We start from the raw sequence: 27,319 nt of genomic DNA on the forward strand, positions 1-27,319 counted from the left end.
AGTTTTGTGCTTTGTTTACTTTGATACATATTTGATTTGAACCTTCTATGATGTATAAGAATAACATAAAATAATTGCAATATTAGTGATTAAATTTAATACTTTAATGAGTTTTAGCTGCCAAATCTACATGACTTTCTTAAATTTCAGAACTTGTTGGAACAGTTGGAAAGTGATAAAAATCTATAGAAATATGAGCTCTTTGGAGAGATCATACAGATGGTTTTATCCTTGTGTTATATGGAACTATTTTTAGATTATTTTTCATAATAGAAAACAGATTTTTTTTTTTAAAGAGCAGTTGAGATTGCAAAAATCCTCTGTAGCTTTCTGGAAGGGCAGCAATGGGCCACCTTTATGTGAGTAATGATAATATGATTTACATCATTATTTTTTAGAGACGCTTTCAGTTGAAAGTGAGCATTCAGAATGGTTGGAGGTTTGGGGAAAGGATCCAAATGCTAAATCTGCACTTTTTGAATACTTGTGTTTCATGGAGACTGTTGCAAATTTAGTATACAAAGTATAAGTCACTCATGGTGGTACTGGTGGTGGTACCTGGAAGAAAGACTTAAGACCTTAAAGGATAGTCCATCATGTCCATAGAAATGATGTGATAGATGCAAAACAGAGAAGAATCCGATTTCAGAAAGTATATCTTCCAAATATTTATAGATGCTAATCAATGATACAAAAATATGGAAAAATCTGAAGTTTCTTGGGTAGTAGCAACAGTTATGGGAGCTTTCCCTGATAGGAGGGTTGACAAATTTAGTAAATGAAAGTCCAGCATGTCCCTTGAAACTCAGACTTCAGATAAAGGTGAAGCAGTATCTGGGAGATGGTTAATTATCAAAGTGCACATTTAACTGGTGTCCTGTGTTTTACTGGGCAACCCTACCCGGGAAGTGTATCAGAGAAACAACCAGATGAGGGTTCTTGGCATGCCCCTGGAATGGACCAGTTCAGGTGGGCTCTGGTTTCTGACCTCCAGCTTCATCCTTCCTGCTTGCCAGCCATCTTGTAGACCACAAGAAGCATCTCACAGATATGTTTCTCGCCAAGCTTAAAACCTGATGACTATGAGTCACCAGCGCCGTCTTTATAGAAAACTTGGAAAACTGTTATTATTTGATGACTGTCTTAGCTCCTCTGGGATTTTGCCTCCCAGCTGGAACCATGCAGGTAGTAGGCACATACCTAGTACGCCAAAATAACTCCAGATTACTGATATTGCTTAAGGGAATGGGGACTTAGGTGATTTGGGGAACAGCATTTTGTCTTAATGCCATGGGGCTCATGACGTCAGCATGTCAATGTCTGTTAATGTGCTCGTACACGTGTGCCATAACCCTCCCGGAGGCAGATGCATTTGCCTGTCGTGAGAATAGGGATTCTGGCTAGTGATGTGTATGTGTGTGAGTCTTGTTTTCAAATTGAAGAGTCAACATTTTAATTTTAAACTACTTTAATGGGTATATCCTCAAGTATGCCTTACATTAATGACTATTTTTCCCACACAACTGTGCCTGCTGTATTTTAGAATACAGTTTTAGATATACTTTCTTGATTTTCTGCTCTACTATTTTATTCTTTGCTCTCCTATATGTTTCTGGTCAACCAGTCTTTTAAGAGTTTGATTTACTTTTGGGGAAGGCCCAGGCATCTTTCTTTTTAGAAAGTGCCCCCAAAACATTCTAGTGAGCACGCAGGAGTAGAACCATAGCAATGGCATGACTGGAAATTGCTGGAGTGCTGGTCAACCTGACTGAGCTGATTCAGGCAAAAGTACTGTCTCATGGTCTTGGATGCCTGGGTGGCTCAGTTGGTTAAACAACTGCCTTCAGCTCAGGTCATAATCCCAGAGTCCTTGGATCAAGTTCCGCATCGGGCTCCCAGCTCCATGGAGCATCTGCTTCTCCCTCTGACCTTCTCCCTTCTCATGCTCTCTCTCTCTCTCCCTCTCTCTCTCAAATAAATTAAATCTTAAAAAAAAAAAAAAAATAAGTACTGTCACACTGTCACATAGTCTCTCCCTCTCTCTCATTCTCTCTCTCTCTCCCACTCTGTGATTGTAATATATCTGGATGACGTATTATTAGGCCCTTTACAAACCAAGTTTCAAGCCTTCATTGTCGCCGATGATTTACTTGAAAGAATAGGGGATGGGAAAGCATGTCCTTACAGCTTCCAGGATCTTGCTTGTTTGTTTGCTGTTGTTTTGGTCTAGAACCTGAGGATAAGCTTATCTGCCTTTCTTCCCCCTTAGGGTCACTGTAAGAAGGAAAAGAAACAATGACTATAAAAATCCATTAGGAACTAAAACTCACCTACACAAGTATAAGGTGATATTGCAAGTTTAAAGTGTTTCAGGGACCCCCTCTCCAGTTTCATGTCTTGAAAAAACTCAGCCCTGGACCCAGACCCAGGGAAGACATGTCAGGACATGACTCGATCAGGAGATGATCTCTGCTGAGCCCAGCCTTTGAATGCTCCTGGAAATTTCCAACTTCCAGCTTCCTCCCAGGAGAATGAATGTATAGAAACAGTGTGCGAAATGGAAAGTAAAAAGGCAGCTGGATGAGAACATGAAACCAAAGCTTCCCTTAGCGTATTGTGGGTCTCAAATATCAAATATCAGACAGCACGTAGTTAAAATGGCAGAAGTAGATGCCCTGCAGGCATCGGAAGAAGCCCCACATTTCCTTCAAAGGACCATCAGCTTCAGCTTTTCCAAGGGGACTTGTCATGGGGTTCCCCACCCAGGGCTCCCTCGCTCTGCATTCCCACCCCCAGTAGCAACCTCTTCTCCCGGCACTCCGTCACAACAAAGGCCCTTGCCAAAGTCATAGGCAGCCTCCCAGCTTGGGAGGCCAGCCCGTGCCCTTCACCCCTTATCCCACTTATCTTCACACGGATTCACTCTCCTTTGAAATTCTCGCTTCCTCTGGCTCCTCAGACCCTGTTCTCTCTTGTTTCTCCTCATATGTTTTTGATTCTTGCTTTTCATTCCTCTTTTTTGGCTTTGTCTCTGAAATGTTGGTTTCCACTGAGTTTCTTCGGATGGAAGGCTCCCTCTGGCCGTGTCATTCACTTCTGTGGCCTCACCGTCCTCCAGAGCAGTGGGCGGTGGGGGGGCTGCTCCCAGGAATGACTATAGCGACACCAGCCACCATACCTGAGCTCCTGCCATGGGGAAAGTACCCCGCCAGGCACCTTTCATGCGGAGATCTCACCATCTGTCCTCCAACATACGTGGACTTAAAATCCACATCACTCACTGCGCTTTGATTTCTGAGACGCGCTCCTGCTTTCCGGGGGATTTCTGGCACCTCCAGCTGAAAGGTCCCAATTATTTTAAATGTGTTCCACTCCAAAGTGGACCCAGCCCCCTGTCCATCTCCTCTACTTTACTTAATAGCTCCTAGGAGATAAAATGGTCAGCCCCCTTCCCCCCTCAGATCATGAGGTTGAAGACGTCGTGAGGTCGAGTCCACCAGCCGGGTATGTCTAACACATGACCCCGTCCCACCATGCCTCTTTAGGCCTTCTAGCCTCTAGATATTCTACAAATGTAAGCAGGGCCGTTTGTCTAAGACAGATCTAGTCCGTTGCTTTCCTGCTTCCTAGCCGTCGTGTCTGACTTCAAAGCTGGGCTCCTTGTGTGATACTCAGGATACTGTATAGGCTGGGATGTCCTGATCTGGAAGGTCCCACTTCTGTCTCCCAGCCACTGAGCTCATCCTGGTCCACTTACTGCCCAGTGACACCGTGTTCTTTACTGCTCTGTGCTGCGTGCCTGACACCTGAAGCCCCAGCTTAGATGGTACCATCTGTTGCGAAGCGCATCTTGAGCTCCCCCAGACAGCTCGGTCCTTCCTGTGTCTTTGTCCTCGTGGTCACACGCATCTCCCTGATGTGCAATCATGCCGGGCACACAGTTGACTTGTGCAGCTGGAGCCTGGTCACACGGCGCCGACAGATGCTGCAGACACAGGGCTGCATCCGCCCGACACCCCCAACCTCCCCCCGGAGCAGCAGGGGTGGGCGTGGGGGGCAGCTGCATCGGCCACTCCCTCAGGTCGGTCCACCTCTTGCCGGACAGGCTGCTTACGGCCTGAGAGCAATGCTCTCCGACTACCGTAACTTTTAGATGTTGCTGACCTCCCTTTAGCAACTACAGCGGCTTTTAAATCTCGTAGAAGTCTTTTATAGTTTAGTACAATGTTACATTTTTCACTTTTGTGGTTACTAATGTCTTACCTGGAATAACTCCCCACATTGCCTCCCCGTTCCGGGAGGGATGACCAGCCCTCTACAGAATGACTTTCCCCTTCTCTAAAAGATTATTCTGGTAATTGTAGGGGTTGCTGCAGGCCAGCCCGTGTTGTCTGCTTCTTGGTTGAGTGAGCTCAATGGTTGGCCTTTCCGACTTATGGAACATGGAGCTTACATTAGCTTACAAGCTGACCCATAGTGCTTCCTCTTAAGAATATAATTATTAAAATACCGACTGTGAGGTTTTTCCTAAGAAACAGCTTCTTGGGATGCCTGGGTGGCTCAGTTGGTTAAGCAGCTGCCTTTGGCTCAGGTCATGATCCCGGCGTCCTGGGATCGAGTCCCACATCGGGCTCCTTGCTCCATGGGGAGCCTGCTTCTCCCTCTGACTCTGCCTGCCACTCTGTCTGCCTGTGCTCGCTCTCGCTCTCTCTCTCTGACTAAATAAATTAAAAAAGAAAAGAAAAGAAAAGAAAAGAAACGGCTTCTTTCTAGACTGTACGGTCTCCTAGGAAGTCCTGTTTCCCCAGCCCCCAACCACTTAGCTCCCACTGGCCCCCCAGCCTCATGCCTTGCTTGACGGTCCCTCTGCAGCTACGTGGGCACATAGGCTGCTCCTGCTTCGGCCTCACACAACCCAGCCAGCCAAGACCATGCCCACCCTTCTGGGAGAGCAGGACCAGAGAGGGAAGAGCTGCCCACCCCCCCCCCCGGATCTTTGGGACCCAACTGCCTTCAAAAATCAGTGCTGAGTACAGCAGAAGGAGAAAGGTGTTGGAACTCGCCAAAATGGACTCAGACTCCTGCACCACCTCTGCCTTGCTGTGTACTGTGGGTCTGGGGACGGGCCGTGGTGGAGCCTGGTTCCTCGTCTGTGAAGGAGGTGGTAGTGGTCGCCTCGCTGCCTGACATCACACCCTCAGCACGCTCCGTAGTGTGTCAGCCTCTTGTCCTTTCTCTTAACTTACTCTGGACCTTCTGGCAGGGTTTCTAAGCTCGGCACTGCTGCCCAAGGCTGGCTCTCTCTGTGCTGTGTGTACAGTCAGGGGGCCGTCCTGTGTGATGGGGGCTGCTTGGCAACCCTGCCCTCTGCCCACCAGATGCGAGTAGGGCCCTCCCCAATAGTCATGTCAACTCCATATGTCCCCAGAGAGGGGGAGGGGGGAACTTGACCCTGAAGAGCCATTGCCCCGGGGGAAAGACCAGAAAGGCTCAGTAGGGTCCCTGAGAACCTTGCCTTGACTTTGGGTGGAGCCAGACCGGAGGCTGGTAAACCTTCTCTGCCCAGAGCTCAGCTGGGCTTCATCACTTCGGGCCCAGCGCTGCCTGCCTTGGCCGCACAGCTCTGGCCCTTGTGGCCTAAGGGCAGCCACAGACAATACCCAAACAACGGGGCATGGCCATGTTCTAATAAAATGTATCTATGGGCGTCAACATTTGAATTTAATAGAATTTTCATGTGTCATGAAATAAGCTTTTATTTTTTTTAAATCATTTAAAGATGTCAAACCATTCTCAGCTCACAGGCGGGGTGCCGGACGTAGCCCGAGAGCAGGCTGTAGTTTGCTGCCCCTGAACTAGATGTCAGTACTGTAGAGACACCCCGCACCCGGGATGACCCCCCCCGCCATGCGCAGGTGGAAGCCAGCGTGGGGCAGTGCCCAAGTAGGAACCAGAGGTGGCCACTTTGGCCACTGAGCCCAGGGCCATCACATTCTGAAGTCTTCAGCTCTTTCCGTAGTGCCGTGCTGCTTCCCAGGAAAATCTTTAGCTTTTCTGCCCTTGTGCATGTATCAGGACGGGCTCAGAAATCTGGACTGCAGAGGCATGGGCTGGAGGGCAGGCGTGCTGTCCCCGTCTTGCCGCCAAAGCAGTTCTTTCTTAAGCAAGATGTGAGTGCCTCTCCCATCCCTCCACGGCCTTTCTGTTCTGTCCACCTCTTTGGCCAACAGATGAGAAAGACAACACAAGCCAAGGTATTGTGCTGGGTTCAGCTGTGACCCCCGCTTTGGGACCGTGTCTCCCCATCTAGGAGGGGCTCTGGGGCCACATCTCCACGTGGCTCACCACTAACTCTTTGATTGCTTGGGACTTCTTAGTGAGGCCCTAATGCCATATATTTTTAAATTGGCTAGTGAATTAGGTCTCCCCACGGTTTCTGCAGCTCTGTCCCCATGCTCCTGCCCCACCAGGCCTCTAGCATCATCTTGGAACTGGGACTTTTAAAAATATATTGTAATGTCCCCAATAGCCAAACTATGAAAAGAACCTAGATATCCATCAACAGATGAATGGACAAAGAAGATGTGAGATATATATATATATATATATATGTGTGTGTGTGTGTGTGTGTGTATCTATATACAACTGTGTGTATACACACACACACACACACACACACACAGTGGAATACTATGGAGCCATCAAAAGAAATGAAATCTTGCCATTTGCGACGACATGGATGGAACTAGAGGGTATTATGCTTAGCGAAATAAGTCAATTGGAGAAAGAAAGTTATCATATGATCTCCCTGATATGAGGAAGTGGAGTTGCTACATGGGGGGCGCTTGGGGGGGTAGGAAAAGAATAAATGAAACAAGATGGGATCAGGAGGGAGACAAACCATAAGAGACTCTCAGTCTCACAAAACAAACTGAGGGTTGCCGGGGGGAGGGGTGTAGGGAGGGGGGGGTGGGGTTATGGACATTGGGGAGGGTGTGTGCTATGGTGAGTGCTGTGAAGCGTGTAAACCTGGTAATTCACAGACCTGTACCTCTGGGGCTAATAATACATTATATGTTTATAAAAAAATTATTAAAAAAAGAAAAAAGTGCCATGAGAGGGTTTTTCTCTGAGCTTATTTCAAAACAAAAGACATGGGAGAATATATACCAGCTTTTCTGGAAATGAAGCCATTTTAGAACAGAATAAAAATAAATAAATCTGAAATAGTTAATCATCTAGTAGCTAAATAAATAAACTTTTCCAAAAAGAAAAATATATATATATTGTAAAATAACAAATGTAGGTAATGCCAGATCGAGTGGTTTGCAGTGTTTAAACAGAGTTATAATTTTTTCTTCTTTTTAATACTTAGGAGAGTCTCTCCACGTTTGACTGAGAAGGAGAGCATATAGTTGCTTGATAGTAGGAGAAAAGGAATCTAATGAATTCTGTTTTCAATTTCCCAAGCATTCATCTAAGCACAAGTGAGCACTTGCTGCATTTCAGGTCCTAGGTCAAGTTCCTATGGCACAGGATAGGTGAGCCTCCATCTACCCTGGAGAAGCTCACAGTTTAGTGAACTAATGATTGTAATAAATTTAAATAAGCACTTCATAAGAGACCTGTGTTTTTTAAAATAAGTGACTTTGGAGTCGTTTTTGATTTACTGATACATTGCAAAGATAGTAGAGAGCCTCATACACCTGACACTCAGCTTTCCCAGTTACTTTCATTTACAATAAAACAAACATATATATGGCACATTTGTAACAGTTAATGATACATGGTTTTTTATATTTTAACCTGAACTTTTTCACTAAAAGAAAAAGGTTTGGGGAGGTGGGAATATTTCAAAGAATATAAAATTTCTGGAAAGCCGAATGATTTTTAAATCTTGGTTCAGAGGAAAAGAGCATACCTTCCCGAGAGAAACATAGTATGTATCAATGTTGCATTTAATAATTTCACATCCTGTGAAGGCCAGGGAAGCCCTCACCTATGCATTTACTCTGGAATTTCTCACAAGTCAACAACATAACCAGTGAGATGGGTTCCTTCCCTGTTGTTTAATAAACAGTCATGTTGGTGATGATGCTTCATTCAACCAGAGCTCAAAGTTCAGATTTTTTAAAAATTCTGTTTTTCCTCAAAAAGTGAGAAATCTTTTAAAATCTATGACAAGAGTTCCTGCAGCCAAGTATGTAAAATCATGTTAAAAACAGTTAAAAACTATAGGGTAAAGCCTATGTAGAGCGCTTGTGTGAGATTTTCCTCCTGTATTGATTTAACATGTTCCAGACTCCCCCCCATTTCCTTGCACACTTCCTTATAAGCATAAGGTGTGTGTTTTTGAGCAGTGTACACAAGTATCTTATAGCCATGTTTTCATTATTGCCTGCCTTAAGAGAAATTTAACTTTAATTAATTTTAGTTAAATTTAAATTACTTTAAATTATATTTCTCTTTAGGGAGAAATTAAATACTAAGAAATAAGATTTGTTAGCTAGAGTTAAGCTCCAGAGGAATACAAATCATTGTAATATCTAAGAATTTTCAACCCCTCCCCAAGTACCACTTTTTGCCCCGTTAAGGTCACTATCCACTTCCTGAGAATGCATGACGGGCACCAGATGTAAACGGGCAGAAGGAAATGTCTATCTTCCAGGACTACATGTATGCGCAGAAATCTGCCTGCGGGAGATTTGGGGCAAGTATGAAGAAAAGTTGATTTCTCCCTCTCTCAAAGTCTGTTCTTACTAGATTTTTTAAAGGATGTATTTTATGTGAGAACAGTTTGAGATTTACAGAAAAGTTGTAAAGCTAGTATGGAGTTCCCTTACACCTCACACAATGTCTCCCCTGTTGCTGACTTCTATTATGCTGCCTTTGTTGCCATTAGGGAACCAATGTTGGTACATTATAACTAACCAAAGTCCATACCTTATTTCCATTTTCTTAGTTTTTACCTAATATCTTTTTTCGAAGATCCCACCCCAAATCCCACATTACATGTAGTCATCATATCTTGCTACTTGGTTCTGACAATTTCTTCGACTCTACATTTTTGACAATATTGATGACATTGAGAAGTACTCATGAAGGATTTTGTGAAACGTTCCTCATTTGAGAATTGTCTGATATTTTTCTCATGATTGAGCTGAATTTACCTGTGTTGTGGAGAAGACCGCAGAGGTAAAGTACCATACTTGTTACACCATAGCAAGTACTATCAGCAGAACTCATCACTGTTGATGTTGACCTTGATCGTCTGGCTGAGGTCATGTTGGCCAGGTTTATCTCCTTTCCATCTGTGTTCTTGGGAAGGAAGTCATGGTGTACATCTCATGCTCAAAAGAGTCATGCTCTACCCCCTAGAGGATGAAGCAGCTACGTAAAATATAATTCTTTTGCAAGTAAGATTTTATCTACTCTCCCTCTGTACTTATTTATTCAATTAATTATCCATATCAGGATGGACTCATGGATATTTATGTTTTGGGTTGTTATCCAATACTATTTTTTAGTTTTACTATTATTTACTATTTACTATAAATTTTACTATTACTATAAATTTACTATTATTTAGTTTTGAAAGATTTTATTTATATTTTAGAGGGTAAGAACATGAGAGAGAGCATGAGAAGGGGGGAAAGGGGCAGAGGGAGAAGCAGACTCCCCACTGATTAGGGAGTCCGATGCGGGGCTCGATCCCAGGACCATGAGAAAATGACCTGAGCCAAAAACAGATGCTTAACTGAGCCAGGCAGGCACCCGCCCCTCAGTACTATTTTATTTATGTTATTTAAATTGGCCACTTGGAACTCTTTCAGTTGGCTTTGTGTCCCTTTGACATACCCCCATGACGTGTATATAATCATTTCCTTACTTTCTGTCACTACAAGAAGCACCAGGTCCATTTTGTATATTTCCTGCCCCAGCCCTAAAATCAGCCATTTCTCTGGGGAACCTGTTTTCCTGGAGGTTGGTGTTAGACATCAAGATCTGAGTGCTAGCTGGGCTCACCAGCACTGCAACGATACTTCTGGGTCTCCTCAGGTGACAGAGTAAGGAAATATATGTATGTGTTCTTACCAGATTTGAGAGAAACAAACTTCAAATGCTGGTTCATGGCTGAGATACACTGTACATTTTCAAACAGTATTTTTTTTAAAAGAATTTATTTATTTGACAGAGAGAGATCATAAGTAGGCAGAGAGGCAGGCAGAGAGAGAGAGAGAGGAGGAAGCAGGCTCCCTGCTGAGCAGAGAGCCCGATGCGGGACTCGATCCCAGGACCCTGAGATCACAACCTGAGCTGAAGGCAGCGGCTTAACCCACTGAGCCACCCAGGCGCCCTCAAACAGTATATTTAATTCTAAAAATTCTAGGAAGAGAAAATATACCAGGAATTTGACTTTTTTATGGCTATACCTCAGGCAAATATGAAGAATGGCAATTTTCTGTAACCTAAATCAGTTCTTGAGAATCAAACCTAATCATTAAGTTCCTTTCCCTAAAATGTTATTTAAAAAAATTAATACCCAACTTTCCAGCGCTTGACCTAACTCTGGCTTTTCAGATTCCCTGAGTTGATCCGTACCTCCAGGCTGCCTTTCTGCTAATTACTGGAAATTAATCTGACCTTTTTCCTAAAAGTGGCACGCAAAAAGATTTTATTCAGCTGGTATAACCATTTTCCTACACAATTTTTACTCACTGAAGGTACTAAGGGTCTTTTGCTTGAACCTACTCATTTTCCGAGCATGTAATTTAAAGACATGGTCATAAACCCAAAACAGAGTTGGTGAGAGCAGAGAACTAATGAGACTAGGGTCGCACATTATGTCTCTGTTAGGATTCCCCGTTCCCACAGGAGCCATTAATTTGGCTCAGTTCCCTTCCTTGACATGTCTGAGCCCCATAGCATCCCACAGGGGGACACCCCTGAACGTATGAGGGAAGACAGCCCAAATTCGGAAACATGTCACATGCACTCTTCCCCCTCACTGCTGGCTTAGCAGTTTCTATATGCCAGTGACATAGTTCACATCCGTGTTTCCCAAACATCAGTCACCCAGGGTCCCCAGGGAAGATTTCAGCCTAATTATAGAAGCAGCTACACTTAATAGTTTATATGTGCTTGACATACTGATTTTTGCTCCAACACATAAAAGGAATATAAATGATGGAAACAAAATATGCTGTTTCCCTCTCTAAACGCATCTGTCATTGGGGAAGACGTTATATCATTTGGAATCAGCCCAAGACCTTTTAGGGTTTCTTTCTTTTTTCCATCCAATAGATGATCATTGAGTTGCTTACCAGGGATGCTCTGGACAGCTGTGCAAATTAATCCCTGCATCCCTTGGAGGGCAGGGTCAGTTGGATCCCCAGATGAGCTGTGACACTGTGCTCAGCCGTGGGGGGGAGCTGGGGTGCCCCAGCCAGGACCAAGCGCTGTCCGGTAGAGCTCCATCTACGACTGGCGACGTATCACTTTCCAGTGGAAAAGTTTCACTGACTCAACAAGACCCTCCTTTTCTTCTGACTTCTTTCCGCATGCTCATTTAAGCAGCCAGCAGTTACCGTGAGCCCTTCATGTTCCAGGCCCTGTGCTGGATGCTAGACATACTTTGCCCTTTTTAGAAAAATGCATAAAACCCAGCAATTTCCTTCCAGAACGACTTTGAAGCTTGCTCAGACAGAGCTCTAGGAAATGGCAGCTCCTGCCGTCCCAACAGCAGGAAGAGCCGAGAGCCCACGAGGGGCAGAGAATTCTAACGTGGGCTCTTTTGAAATCCGGTCCCTCCTTTTACAGCTGGAAACAAGACCACTGGGCATGTAATCTCTGGTGGTGCCTATTCAGCTAACAGGAATGTGTTTGCCAGATTCTTGCTGGTCTCAGTGTCTTCAGTGGGATCCGTGGGAAGGCGTCAGATCCTGGGTAGTTGGCAAGGGAGGAATTCCGGGCCTGTGGACCGCCTGGCCCCCCAGCCTCAGTCAGGGGACAAGGGACCCTTCGCAGGGCCATCTGCAGTGAGAGCCGCGCCAGTGCAGTCCCAGAGCCGAGTATTTCCAGCCTGTGTTTCACTGGCGGGTCCCGGGCCTGGTCTGCCTCAGTCTGGAAGCGTCTCTGGGAAGGCAGCTGCTGCAGGAAACGCCTGCATGGGTAGAACGCAAAGCAGGTGTCCCCCCCATCCCACCCCCGACGGCCTCTGACGCCCAAGGCTTCCGATCTCTGTCCCACGGACTGCGGCCCCCCAGCTAGGCCGAGAAGAGGCCATCAGGCAGGAAGGGCAGCAGCAGCGTCCTGAAGTCGGAGGCAGAAATGTCGAGTGCGTTTTTGTCTGGGCCTAACGGCCAGCAGCACCGAGCTGTTCTGGCCCCGGCCAGGTTCGCTGGGGGAGAGCCGGCCAGAGCAGTTGGCAGGTGGGGAAATGAGTTGGAGAGGCTTTAAAGAGCTTTTCCTATAAAATAAATGTCCAGAAGCCGTGGAAATGTATGTCTTTAGTTAAGTAAATACGCCTGAAGACAACACATGGACATTTTTCAGTGAAACGTTACCAGTTACAACTGCCTGTGTTTGCAGATTCCAGGAATCGGAGCGCACGCAGAACTGGCCTCTTACACCCATTAGCCTTGGGGGCACCTCCTCTCAAGAAACTCCTACGGCCGTGACAGCAAATTAATGCAGCTGTTTTATTTGAAGCAGCTGAGGCTGGAGAGCCCGCCGTTGGGTTTCCTGGCTGGCGTTTTGAATCGGACGGGAAGAAACGGGAAGGGATGAGTTCTAGCTCCTCTGCAACCGAGGCGGCCCGTTGGAACCCTCCCCGCCTTGGTGTCCTCATGTGCGAAGGGTCCTAGCTGAGATCTGGAGCCACATTCTGCCCTGTCCGCGCCCGGGGTGGCAAGTTGTAGTGTTGTCGGCTCGTGTTCGCAGGGGACAAACACCTATGACGGCTAAGGCACTCTTAGGATTGGAGCTTTCTGGTAGAGCAAGGCCTTGAATATCACGCTAAAGGGTTAGAATTCCATTCCAAAGGCAGTGGAAAGCCACGGAAGGTTCTGAGAAGTGACATTTGTGGCAGTGGTTTTAGAAGCAATTTGAGATGGAGCATCCATTTTAGGAAGGGAAGTGGTGGCAGGGCGGTAGATGGATTATGTTAGGGATGGAATGTGGGTGTCAGGCCTGTGAAGAGACCCCAGCAGGAGCTGGTGAGGCCTCTTGTTTTCTGCAGACCCCTCTCCAGCACTGAAGTCATCAAAGCGGACTGCTCACAGAGGGTCAGGCCTGCACACCACTTCCTTTCTCTGTGACCTTTGGCAAGTTACACAACCTCTCTGAACCTCTGCTTCCCCATTAAAAAAGGGAACCCCAAAAAAGTACCTGTTTCAGAGGGCTGTTGCTAAGATGGTGTTTAAGTGTACAGAACATGCTGAGAATCACTGTTTATTACTGTTGTTACTCACACTCCCTGGGCCACAAAGCATTTCTCAGAAACCCTGTTTTTAACGGTGTCTTAGTGGATCCTTCCCTCTCTGGCCCCTCAGAGACACGCTTACTGCGCAGAATGAGTCTTTCTTCAGCAAGTCTGGCCAGGTCTTAGAACTGTTTAAAAACCATCAATGATTCCCAATTTCTCTCAGAATAAGACCCAGACCTTGAACATGGGGCCTGTGCACCCTTCAGTGAACTAAACGCCCTCCGCCTCCCTCCTGCTGTGCCTCCCCCATGCCTCCTCTCCATCCCGCAGAGGCTCAGTCCCACTGCGGCTCTGCATGCGCTTTCTCCGTGCTCAGTCCCACTGCGGCTCTGCATGCGCTTTCTCCGTGCTCCTACCTTCCCTGGCTTCCCTCTCCCTCACCCTCCACATCCTGTCTCCTGTTTTCCTGGGTTCACCCCGGAAGTCACCTTCCGTGGTTGGCATTAGAAACTGGATGTTTGTTTTCCCCCCAAATTTGCGTGTTGGAGCCCTAACCTCCAAGGTGATGGCATTTGGAGGTGGAGCCTTAGGGAGGTGGTTGAGGTTAGATGAGCTCCTGAGGGTGGGCCCCCAGGATGGGAGCAGAGTCTTTATAAGAGGAAGAGACCAGCGTTCTCTTTCTACCGCACGAGAAGGCGGTGATAGTGTGACGGTCTGCCAGGAGGAGAGCCCTCACCAGGACCCAGCCACACTGGCACCTTCAACCTGGACTTCCAGCCTCTGGAACTGTGGGGTACTCTGTGTGTTGTTCAAGCACTCCTGGCTCTAAGCAGACCAGGCAGAGGTTTTCCCAAACTCCTCACATATACCACCCCTCGTCAACATCTGGTTAGCTGCCAGGTAGCCAGTCATTACCTCCACAGTGGTGCAGTGGACCACCCAGTCAGTACCTCTATCACGGCAGGTGTGATCCACACAGAACAGTTGATTTTCTTCTTGGTTTCTTAAGGAAGCTGCAGTCTTGAAGGGCAAATACCATGAAATGCTCACCTCAGTATCTTCAGAGTCAGTTGGTACTTGATACATAGGAGGTTCCCAAAGATGTCTGAGTTGATATTTATAATAATCCCTCATTTTTTCAGTTATTTCATTTCATTTACTTTTATCTTGGCTTTTGTTTTGGTCTAGTGCTTTTTCATTCAATTTTGATGAATGCTACAAAAAACTTAAAAAAAAAATCACTTTCATAAATAGTTTCACAATCAAACATTTCCCTCAGGTACTTGCATTTCAAATTATTGAAAATGTTACTATAAACAGTGGGCTCTTGGGCAGATCTTCTTTCCCAGAGATATATATGTCATATCTTTTGATCAACTTGGGTGTGTCCCAGTTTGTAAGTAGACAGTGCTCCCAGTTTGTCCAGAATGAAGAGGGGAAACTTTCACTGTGCAGCCCCACTGAGGTGCAGCTCTAAGCAGAAGCCAGACTTTGGCCTGCAGCACCAGAGCTTGTCCGCGCTCTACCCTCTCTGCATCAGCACTTCCTTGAGAACACTCACCTGCCACCACATCCTGCCCTCACACCACCCTCACCTGCTTCCTGCTGTGCCTCACATGGGACATCGGACTGGCTTTCCCTCCATACTGCGGGGACTTCTGTTCCCACCCTCCTTCCAGGCTTGGCTCCTTCCCCACCTGTACCTCCTTGAAAGGCCCCAAGGCAATGTCACAAATGCAGCCCCTCTGTTGGGAGCTGCTTAGGACAGAGTTGGTGGTCTCATCTGCCACACTTCCTTCTCCTCTGGAATTCTGTCCAGAAGAGCTCTAGGAAACCTCCTGCCCGTTCCTGACTTCCATCTCTGAGTCCCTTCATTGCCCTTCTGATCAATGCTGGAAGAGACTTTCCTCAATTCTGCCTCAAAACCACCTCCTTAGGGAAGCCTTCCCTGGCCATCTCATTTAGGCAGGTACCGACTCTGTTGGTTACCACAATTCTTCTCTGTTTCTTTTACACTCTGCCTCACCATTTTATTTATCTGCTTGTATGTTTGTCTCCCCAACTGGACTATCTATTACAAGAGGATGGAGACATATCTCTCTTGCTCACCACTATTCCCCAGAGTCTAGCACAGCAGTTTGTGTGGTAAATATCAGTGGTCTCTGGGTGCGTAGGTGAGGGATGTGGGGTGGATGGCTGGAGGGTGAATGGATGGGGCAAGGCCCAACCCCTTGAAGCAGACGCTACTGATGAGGCCTCTGTGTTCTCTGCTTCCCTTTTGTGTGTTTTTTGGGGGCATGTGGCTATTTTTTATAAGATCTTAATGTCCTCCTATTTCTGGGATGGGAGACATTGCCCAGTTGGCATATTTTTGAATTCTCTAAGTTGAGTCTCCTGAACTGGTTTTCCGATGGCCCATTTCTTACATTATCCTGAATCCTCCTCCCAGATGAGTCAAGGTTAGTCTGTGCCACCAGCAGAATAAGGCAGTAGAGACAGCATACGACTTTACACCTTTCACCTTGGTCTCATGGTTCTCTCACTTTGGAGGGAGCCAGCTCCCAAGCCCTGAAAGTATTTAAGCCATCCTGTGGAGAGGGCCATGTGGAGAGTTGAGTCGTCTGGTTGACAGGCTGCACCAACTGCCGGGTATGTGAGTGCGCCATCTTGCCTGTGGTTCACCATCTTGCCGCGGGTCCTCCGGTCTCAGACCAGCCCTCAGGTGGTAGCAGCCTTTGCTGACGTCTGACTGCACCCTCGTGAGACACTCCAGGATAGAGCCCCTCAGCTAACCTGAGCCAAGTTCCTACCCGCAGAAACTATAAGCAAAATGGTAAGCTAAAATGCTGTCTTCAGTTGAACGAAAGTGGTTGCCTCCCACACAAAACAGAGGCAAGTAACTAACAAAATGCCAGCTAAAAGTAAAGGAAAGAAGGCAACACGAAGTCCAAAGACTTGACTCCAAGTGCCTGTTCCCCGACAGTGCCTCTCCACACAGGGGCACGTATGTGTGTGAACGCGGCCTGCAATGACGGGGCATAGTTCACAGTTTGTCAGAAAGTAAGCTGTACTGATCTCAGGGTTGACGGAACTCTTGTCTGCTTGGCGAAGAGAGGGAAGTCACTTGTTGCTGAAGCAGGGAAAAGGCTAGAGTAACAAACAAACCAAGTGTTTAAGGAAGACAGCCACAATCTTGATCTCATGTTCGGCTTATGTTTTAGTTTTAATTACAAAGAATTCAGAATTAGAACCTAAGAAGAGGTTTCTGCCTGTTTGTGTTTTCTTCCTTCTTGAGGGCCTTACCACAGGCACGCCTCCTCCCTGAAGCCTTCCCTGACCACCCAGGCTCCACTGACCCAAGAGTCTCTGGATCCCTCAACTATGTGGTCAAGACCACCCAGCTGCACATAGTACTTCTCCTTTTAGTTTTTGTGTGTTGAGGAAAGACAATGACCTAAATTCAACCACATTCATCCAGAGGCACAGCCACGCTCTAACATCAGGAGTTGTGATCCTGGGGCTGGGAGAGGTGGGGGAACAGATCTATCCAACGACATGGGGTCCCCCAGTTGGTGTTCCCGCTGCAGGTTTCTCAAATCTTCTCTCGTTTCTTCTTCTTATGGTCATAAGTGCACTGCTAGTGTCTTACCTCTGGCATCATGCTATTTTTAAATTAGCATTTTTGGAGAATGGGTTTAGGAGGAGTTAATTGTCCTCTCCACATCTCCTCCTCCAGATACACTTTTGCATTCATTCAGGAAACACGGATGGAGTGTGTAGAGTTGCCCCATAAACACAGGATGCCCACTGAAATTTGAATTTCAGATAAGGAACCAATAGCTTTTGAGTAAAAAGTATATCCCATGCAGTATTTGAATTTGCAACCCAAGTTTAACTAGATTTTATTTTTCTCTTTCTTCCTAAATCTGGTAACCCTAATTGTCTACTCTATTCCAGACTGTGTGACATAAAGATGAATAAATATAACCCCTGCCCCCCAGGAGTTGTCAGCCCAGTCTAAGAGACAAACACCTGTGTAGAGAAAGCACTTCCTAGAGGCGTGTTGGAACCACACCCAGCACGGGCACAGCAGGAAGGGCCCCACACCCAGTGCAGGTTGGGATCTCAGTATTTCAAGGGCCTAGTTCAGAGGAGGCTTCCTGGAGGTTTTATCTTGCACTGACCCTCAGTGTGGACTGCCACCCCTTAAAGGCAGGAGCCTCATCTTTTTAGGATCCACTATACACCGTACACAGTAGATGCTGGGCTAAATCATAGTAGTTTTCCTTTTGTCGCCCACAGTTTTATATTTTTGTCCCTTCTCACCAAACAGGTAATTCAGTTATTGATAAATTTCCTGGGCATGTGCTACTTTGCATCATAGCCTTACACATTTATTTAGAGAGTCTGTTTTTAATAGCTTCCTTTTGAAAACAAGCATCCCAAGTGGTGATTTACAATGGAAGACAATTTCATGGCATTTATATATTTTTGGAGTTAAGCCCCTAGCTTCTGCCTTTCTACCCCTGCTTTATCCACCAGTCACCTCAAAGGCAGCTGATGGCTCCTAGGGTCTACTTTTTTACCGTGGATTTGATGGGTAACTATTGCAGCTTGTGTTCCACCCTACCACTTGCCTGGAACAGCTTTTGGCAAGGTCAGCAATGACCTTGGTGAATTCCTTGCCCTCCCCTCAGTGGGATTTTCAAGTTCTGGGTATTTGTCGTTGGTGATGTCTTTCTCATTTACCTGCTGCCCCTGATTTCCTGGTCCAGGTTTTCCCCAATTCTCCTCCTACTTCCCTGACTCTTACTCACCATCCCCCATTCCTATCCCCCCCCACCAACCTTCTAAATCTAGCGAACTCATAAGGTTTTGTCTTCTACCTACTTCCTCTTATGGCATTCTCTCTCTAGACCCCTTCACCCCCTCAAGGGTTGCTACCCTCACCTCGATAAACATGACAAAATCCTCACCACCAGCCCTGATGTTTTGCAAGATTCAGGTCCTTATTTCCAACTGTCTTAGATCATTTTGGTGTGGACGTTATACCATTCTCTCCAGCTGCTAGTCCTTAAAAGTGTTTTTCTGTGCTTTTCTTTGAAAGCTGAATGGCTTATTCAAGTTCATATTTGGTTTGTGACACGACCAGTTCCTGAGCATGGATTCCCACCTCGTGTAATACAGTAGGAGCACTTTAACTCCTCCCCCCATCCACCAAGCTCACCAGGTGGCCTGTCTTAGAATGGACTCTAGCTAGAGTGCTGATCCATTATTGCAAATTACCCAGTGTCAAGAGACTCCTGGTTATCAGTGATGAAAACCAACTAGAGCCTACTTATGTTAAATAGGGATTTTTGCTTTCTGTTCACAAAACTGAAAATTCCTGGGGCATTTCCTGGTTTAGACATGTTAGGCTCCATCCAGGGACTCAACCGATGTCCTCAAGGCTGGCATTTATTCTCTACATCTCTTAATTCCTCCCTGTTAGCTCTGTTTTGAGAGAGGCCTTAACTTCATAGTGGCAAGACGGGTGCAATAGCTCCAGTCTTATACCTCCTCTGTAAGCCCAGCTGTAGACATTGTAGTCCTCTGCAATGTAAACAAGCATCCTCAAGTTGAGTCTCTAAGAACTAATTTTGCGTTACGTGTCAGCATAACAGAAGCATGGAATAAGTGTCTGACAAAGCCTGGGCCATATGCCCACCTTTGACATGGGGATGAGGAGAGAGTCAACCATAATTACAAGGACCAAGTGGGAGAGTGGTGATTCCCCCAAAGAACTCTGGATTCTGGGACTGTATATAAGGAGAATGGAAGGCGAGCAGGAAAAATCTCTACTCAACTGTACAAAGGCATCTCGGCAGTTATCCCAGATGAGGCTTCATGACAGCTGACACATGCATCATTCCTGGACTGCTAAGTGATAAGGTCTGACCTTCAGCTGGATATAATATCAAAAGACTTCAACATGTCACAGCTGTTATTTGCAGTTGCTAACTACGAAATGATAATGCTTCTTATCTGAAAAGAGATGTTCCAGTATCCTTCACTACAAAGCACACCAAGCGTCAGTCAATTTGCAGAGAATATTTTTAAACTTCTAGGATATAGTCTGAAGGCATTTCCTCATATAGAAAATCAATATTTTTGAAAAGTCAAAATATCGCTTACTCAAAACTTGAATTAATTTTAAATAGTGATTTTATGGAAGTTCACGTTTGTACTATCTGTTAAAAATATTAAGTAGGGGGTCCTTGGACAGCTCAGTTAAGCATCTGACTCTTGATGTCAGCTCAGGACATGATCTCAGGGTCACGAGATTGAGCCCCATGTTGGACTCCATGATGGGCATGGAGCCTGCTAAAATCTCTCTCTCCCTCCGCCTCTCCCTCCTCACCTGCATGCTTTCTCTTTCCCTCAAAAAAATTTAAAAATAAAACCCTATGACCCAGCAATTGCATTACTAGGTATCCCAAAGATAGAGATGTAGTGAAAGGCAGGGGCACATGCACCCCAGGGTTCATAGCAGCAATGTCGATAGCCAAACTGTAGAAGGAGCCAAGATGCCCGTCAGCAGACAAATGGATAAAGAAGATATAGTATACAATGGAATATTACTCAGCCATCAGAAAGGATGAATACCTACCATTTGCATCGACATGGATGGAACTGGAGGGGATTATGCTAAGTGAAATAAGTCAAGCAGAGAAAGACAATTATTATATGGTTTCACTCATATATGGAACATGAAGAATAGCACAGAGGACCACAGGGGAAGGGAGGGAAAACTGAACAGGAAGAAATCAGACAGGGAGACAAACCACAAGAGACGCTGGACTCCAGGAAACAAATGGAGGGTTACAGGAAGGAAGAGGGTGGGGGATGGGGTAAGGGGGTTATGGATACTAAGAAGGGCATGTGTTGTGATGAGCATGTGTTGTGTTATACACAACTAATGAATCGTTGAACATTATATCAAACATTATATCAAAAAGTAATGATGTACTATATGCTGGCTAACTGAACATAAAAAGTTAATTTTAAAAAATTAAAGTGTTAAGTAAATCAGTAGCGAAAGTAAGATTTCTCTGGGGATGTTTAAAGTAGTGCAGAAAAGGTTTGTGTTGTTGAAATTTTCTTTGACTTCAGTAGTATACATTTACATATAAGTTCTGGCATAGTTCAGGAGGTTTGGGTGATGGGTTGGAAAGGCAGAGTGAAATCTTCCAGGTACTCATGTTTCTTGGAAGACAAGATGCAGTAAGAAGAATGAGGCTTGCAACAGTCACATGACTGTTTTCACTCTCATGCCAGATTTAAAATTTCATGGGTAAGGAAACTAAAGAGTAAGCTTCAGACCTCCAAAAGGTAAAACTAAACCTTTTCTGCAGTCTTTTGAATTGAGAGGACAGGGATCCTCCAGACTCTGCATCAGAAGCCTAGGAGGGTCACTCTCAGCTGGAGGGAGGCTGAGTCTTAGTAAGAATGCAGCCCAACCTTGACCCAGCTCAATTCCTGGCAGGTGAGGGACTGATTGCATTGATCGAATCTTGCCATAGAGGAAAGGCTGCCCTCTTCCTGGTGCAAATATCATCAGGAACCTCTATGGTACTTTCATATACAATGACTGTCATGAAATAAAAATTGACTAGATGTGCAAAAAGAAGCCAGAAATTGTGACTAACAACCAGAGAACTACAACAACAAAAATATAGTAATAGAAGCAGTGTAACAAATGATCCATATATTGGAATTAGTTGAGAAGGATTTAAAAATAATTTGGGTGAGTCTTAATCTCACAGAACAAAGTGAGGGCTGCTTGGGGGAGGGGGGTTAGGAGAGGAGAGTGGGGTTATGGACATTGGGAGGGTATGTGCTATGGTGAGTGCTGTGAAGTGTGTAAACCTGGTGATTCACAGACCTGTACCCCTGGGGATAAAAATACATTATAAGTTTATTAAAAAAAATTAAATATTAAAAGAAATTTAGGACAAATAAACTGTCAAAGGTTACTAAAAATAATTTGGATTGGTATGGTTTTTTAAAAAGCTGAAAATGGAGAAATATATGTAGAATTTCAACAGTAGCTTGGAATCTACAACATAAATTAAGTGAACATCCTTTAACTGAATAAAACAATATCTAATGTTAAGTATTCACTGGAAAGTTTAGCAGCAGAATGTAAACAGAATAATTTAGGAATAGTGAACTTGAAGACAGCAATAGAAGAAAATAAAACACAGATAAAAACAAATTGAAAGAACATACTTAAGCATATGGAAGAGTCAGAAGTCTAACTTACACATACTTGGAATCCCATAAGGAAGGGGGGAGATTGGAACAGAAGGATCCTCTAAAGAAATAATGCCTGAGAATTTTTCAGAAGTGATGAGAGGCAGTCAGCTCATACTTTCAAGAAGCTCAATGAATCCCATTTAGGATAAATAGAGAGAAAATCCCATCACACTATTGAAAATTAAAGTGCAAGAAAATCTTTCAAAGATCCAGAGGAAAAAAGACATTCAAAGGAGCAAAATTAAGACTTACAGCTGACTTAGCAATGGAAATACACTACCAGGAAGAAAATGAGACGATAACTTGAAAGGGCAGAAAGTAAGAAAAACTGCCAACCTACAATCCAGCTCATTCATTCTTCAGAAATGAACGAGAAATAAAAATGTTTAAAGACCAAACAGGGGTAATGAAACTCATCTGCAACAAATTCAGACTCAGACTCTAAGAGCTATGAAGGGATGTGCTTCAGGTTGAAAGGAAATGAATCCATATGGAAGCACAGAACTGCAAAATAGAGCAAAGAGCATGAAAAAGTAAATATGTTGGTAAATCTAAAAAATATTGATTGTTAAACAACAGTAACAAGATGTTTAAGGATTTACAACATATGCAGAAGTAGAATATATGACCCCAATAGTACAAAGGGAAGAACAAATGAAATTAAATTGCCGTAATATTTTTGTATTGTTCTGAAAGCAGTACAGCTTCTAATTTAAGATATAGTGTAGTAAATCTGGATTGCAGATTTTAATCTCTAATCACTACAATAAATATAAAAAATATAAGAAGCTATTAGAGGAGAAAAACAGAATAGGAAAAATACATGATTTTTTTTTAAAGGAAAGGAGAAATAGAGGAACAAAATATTAATGGGAAAAAAATAGGATGGTAAACTTAAACTTGGCTGTGTCAGCAATTATATTAAAATTAAATGGGCAAATTTGAAAAGAATGTCAGATGGAGTTAAGAAACCAAACTCTCTATATGTGATTCACAAGATCACTCTGTAAGTATCAATACATATAGAAATATAGAAAATTCTATAGAAATAAAGGAAAAGGATGAAAAAATATATATGCTATGCAAACGGTACTCGAAATAAAGCTCAGCAGTTGTAATAATATCCAATATACTAGATTTAAGACAAGAAGCATTAAAAATAAAGAGAGATATTCAAGGGGCACTGGGTGGCTTAGTCAGTTGAGTGTCTGCTTTGGCTCAGGTCAGGGTCCTGGGATCAAGTCCCACATCAGGCTCCCCCGCTCAGCTGGGAGTCTGCTTCTCCCTCTCCCTCTCTTCTCATGGCTCATGCTCCCTTTCTTTTTCAGATAAATAAAATCTTTAAAAAAATAGAGATACTCATAATGAAAAAAGTGTCAATTAACCTGCCATAATTTTATTTCTCTTCGATCTGAAAATTTTTATTAGAGGAGAGCATGCATTGCATGAAGCACTGGGTGTGGTACATAAACAATGAATCTTGGAACACTGGAAAAATAAAATAAAATAAATTTTTTAGAATTTATTCAAAATACATAACACAAAAATTAGTGGAACTTAAAGGGGAGATAGATAAAACCATATCAAAGTGGAGATTGTTTTTAAATAAACTTTGAAATAAAACAATTAAATAATACAATGTACCTATTTTAAGTATACAGTTTAATGAATTTTGACAAATGTGTGCGCCCATCATCCCCCAAATTTACTTTGTAGTCAGTTTCTCCATTAACCCTGGCTCCAATCTATTCTTTGATCCCTAAAGGTTATATATTTCTTTTCTAGAAATTCATATCTGTAGAACGAAACAATATATACCCTTTTAGGTCTTCTTTTGATTAACATAATGTTTTTGAGACTTATTTGTGTTGTCATTGGTGTCATCAGACCATTCCTTTTTATTGCTGAGTAGGCACTCATTGTTGGATATGCCACAGTTTGTTGATGGACATTTGGATTGACTCAAGTTTTGAGCTGTTAAGAAATGGGCTGTTATTGGGACGCCTGGGGGGCTCAGTCCGTTAAGCCGCTGCCTTTGGCTCAGGTCATGATCCCAGAGTCCTGGGATTGAGTCCTGCATCTGGCTCCTTGCTTGGCATAGAGCCTGCTTCTCTCTCCGTCTCTGCCTGCTTGTGTGCTCTCTCTCTCTCTCTCTCTGACAAATAAATAAAATCTTGAAAAAAAAAAGAAGTATGCTGTTATGATTATCTCTTTATACATTGTTGTGTGGACATATATTTCTATTTTTATTTTTTTGAAAAATATTTAGGAATGAAATTCTCATTTCAAATGGTAAATACATGTTTGGATGCCCAAGTTGTCACATTGTTTTCCAAAGTGGTCACACCATTTTGCTTTCCCACCAAGTTATGTGTATTCTATTGATCTGACTCTCACTTTTAGTTGTGGTCATCCTAATGGAGGAATATTTGTGCTTGTTGTGATTTTATTTCCTTAACAGCCAATAAGATTGGCCACTTTTACATGTACTTATTGACCATTCAAATATTTTTTGTGGGAGTTTGGAGGGTAAATGTTCAAAATGTTTTGCCCATTTTTATTTGGGTTGTTTATGCTCATCTTCTTGGGTGGTAACAGTTCTTTTTGTATTCTGGATACAAAATCTTTGTATTGAAAGTATTTTCTCTCATGCCATGGCTTAACTCTGTATTTTCTTTTTTTTTTTTTAATATAATTTTTTATTTTTTATAAACATATATTTTTATCCCCAGGGGTACAGGTCTGTGAATCACCAGGTCTACACACTTCACAGCACTCACCAAAGCACATACCCTCCCCAATGTCCATAATACCACCCCCTTCTCCCAAACCCCCTCCCCCCAGCAACCCTCAGTTTGTTTTGTGAGATTAAGAGTCACTTATGGTTTGTCTCCCTCCCAATCCCATCTTCTTTCATTTATTCTTCTCGTACCCACTTAAGCCCCCATGTTGCAACACCACTTCCTCATATCAGGGAGATCATATGATAGTTGTCTTTCTCCGCCTGACTTATTTCGCTAAGCATGATACGCTCTAGTTCCATCCATGTTGTCGCAAATGGCAAGATTTCATTTCTTTTGATGGCTGCATAGTATTCCATTGTGTATATATACCACATCTTCTTGATCCATTCATCTGTTGATGGACATCTAGGTTCTTTCCATAGAATGTTTATAGCAGCAATGTCCACAATAGCCAAACTATGGAACTCTGTATTTTCTTAATGATGTCTTTTAAGGAGCAGAATTTTTAAAATTTAAAATCCAGTTTATGAAATAATAGCATCTCACTTTCTATGCCCTGTCATTCTCCATCCTTTGACTTTTAACATATCTGCGTCTTTAAGTCTACTTCTTGCTGACAGCATGTGCTTAAGTTTTGCATTTTCAGTAGGGCCACCTCTGCCTCCTATTGCAGTGGTTGCTATTTATTTTCTACTTTTCTGTTTGTTTTTATGCTTATTTTCCTTGCTTTTTTAATGTAGTTTTGTTTTGGGCTTGTGTTTTGTTTTGTTTTGTTTCCGTATTCTGTTTTTTTCCTTCACTGTTGGTTTCCGAGTTCTTTGCCTTCATCAGGGCCTTGTTTATTTATTTCTGTGTGTTTGTGAGCAGCACAGTCTTTCTCAACCAGAGTTCTGAACCAGAGAAGACAAAAAAAAAAAAAAAAAAAAAAAATGACTTCAGTGTCTGTTTTCTCAATTCTCCCAGGAATGGCATATAACCAGCACTATTCTCAGAGTATAGAACAGAAACGAATCCATCATGTATAATGGACATCTTAAGGCATTACAACTTAATCTCCAGAGGCAATCTGATTGAGAAATCTGTGGAAATATCAATGTACTTCTTTAACTTATTCATAGTCCTCTGTCAAATAATATAGAGAATTTAAACCCATCCTTTGGCCTAGGATCTTTACCCTTTATGAACAAGCCACTTTGAGGTATAATATAATGGTCTCACAGTTTGGAGAAGCAAGGTGAGGCATTACCTTGGGGTTAATGAAGGAACCTCAGCCACCCCAGGGAAAGATGCTTGTTATGCAGTTAGTTGTCTCAAGCTGTGTGTGTGTGTGTGTGTGTGCGTGTGTCTGTGTGTGTGTGTGTGTGTGGTGGAGGAGCAATATTCAACCATACGGCTTGTTTCCCTGCTCTGCTGTATAGAAATAATCTCCCTTTACCAGTGTCCCTAGTTTTGCTCACACCATCATACCTTGCCTCAGAAGTTTCCCAAGAACTAGGAATAGGGTAAGACCTTCTTAATTACCCTGAGTTATCTTGAGGAGAAAATGCTGTATGTGAATTTTCTCTTCTTAGGGAGTAACCTAACAACCTGTCTTGGGAAATAACCTGGGACCCTTGTGTAATCTGTACATTATTCTTTCTAATCGGGTTTCTGCAGTTATTTAACTATTGCCACTAATCAAGACCAATTTAATAAAAAGGAAAATGAGAGTTTTGCTTGGGAAAGCTGTTCAAAGATGCTTGTATTTTTCCAAAAACAATGACAACAGCTGCTATTATATTAGGGACATATATAGGTTACCATGAGCAGCTGGAAATACCAAAAGGATGAAAAGCACATTGTGATGAATGGGGGTTTTATCAAGTGACACATGAAAAGGAATATCTGTGTTGCCTGAAGCAGCAGTGGGTCCCCATGTACTTAAAGAAACATTAATTTCACACTTAGCACATTAAATACAAGAAATGATCAGACCAACGCCCCTTCCCACTCTCCTATTCCTGCCCCCACACCAGGGTCCAGGCACTCAGCTTTCCACTTTGTCCCTCCCTGGGCTTCTGTTCTCCTCTTACCCTCAATGTCCAGCCCGTCCCACAGGAGTTCCTCCCTCTCCTTGTTCCTCTCTCTCACAGATCACCTCTACCCGAGCAGCTAGCAGAAATTGGAAGCCATGAGGATTTCATTGCATTAAGACTCAAAAATAATTTCAGACATTTATAATTCTGAAAACATGTATTATTTGGTAATGGTGTGGTGTGTATGGCCTATTAAAAGACCTTTGTCCTGGAGAATCTGGGTGGTTCAGTGAGTTAAACCTCTGCCTTCAGCTCAGGTCATGGTCTCAGGGTCCTGGGATTGTGCCCTGCATCAGGCTCCCTGCTCAGTGGGGAGTCTGCTTCCCCCTCTCTCTCTGCCTGCCTCTGTGCCTACGTGTGATCTCTCTCTCTGTCAAATAAATAAATAGAATATTAAAAAAAAAACAAACCTTTATCCTTTTTTTTTTCTAAGAGTTACTTTTCAGTGGTGATTTATAATTGAGCATAACAGGATCTTCTTCATTGGTGGTTTCCTTTTTAAAAACAACTGGATACAAGCTGCCTTCAGATAGGAGACAACTGTGCTTTTACTTGAATTTATAGAGGTCATTTCAAACTCTCAAGACCTCTTCAGCCCTCCTGTACCTTGGGCCTCTACTCATTATCCTAAGTGTCCTCATGCAAGGGATGAATTCTTCCCATCTATTGGCATTCTGTTTTATCAAAAATAATTTCTGTTTTTGCTGAAACTCATTTGTCATTCTCCAAATATCATAAAAGACCAATTATTTTCTAAAAAATGCTAACTTGCAGTC

The 27,319-nt window shown here is 43.7% G+C and overlaps 1 protein-coding gene across 2 annotated transcripts in view; it reads left to right on the top strand.

Moving 5' to 3' along the window:
- The window catches only part of ADAM12 (ADAM metallopeptidase domain 12), a 331,503-nt gene that overhangs the window by 42,964 nt on the left and 261,220 nt on the right, over window positions 1-27,319 (top strand). The gene's annotated exons all lie outside the window — the stretch shown is intronic.

The sequence above is a fragment of the Mustela lutreola genome, chromosome 4 (genome assembly GCF_030435805.1).
Source record: "Mustela lutreola isolate mMusLut2 chromosome 4, mMusLut2.pri, whole genome shotgun sequence".
Classification (NCBI taxonomy): domain Eukaryota; kingdom Metazoa; phylum Chordata; class Mammalia; order Carnivora; family Mustelidae; genus Mustela; species Mustela lutreola.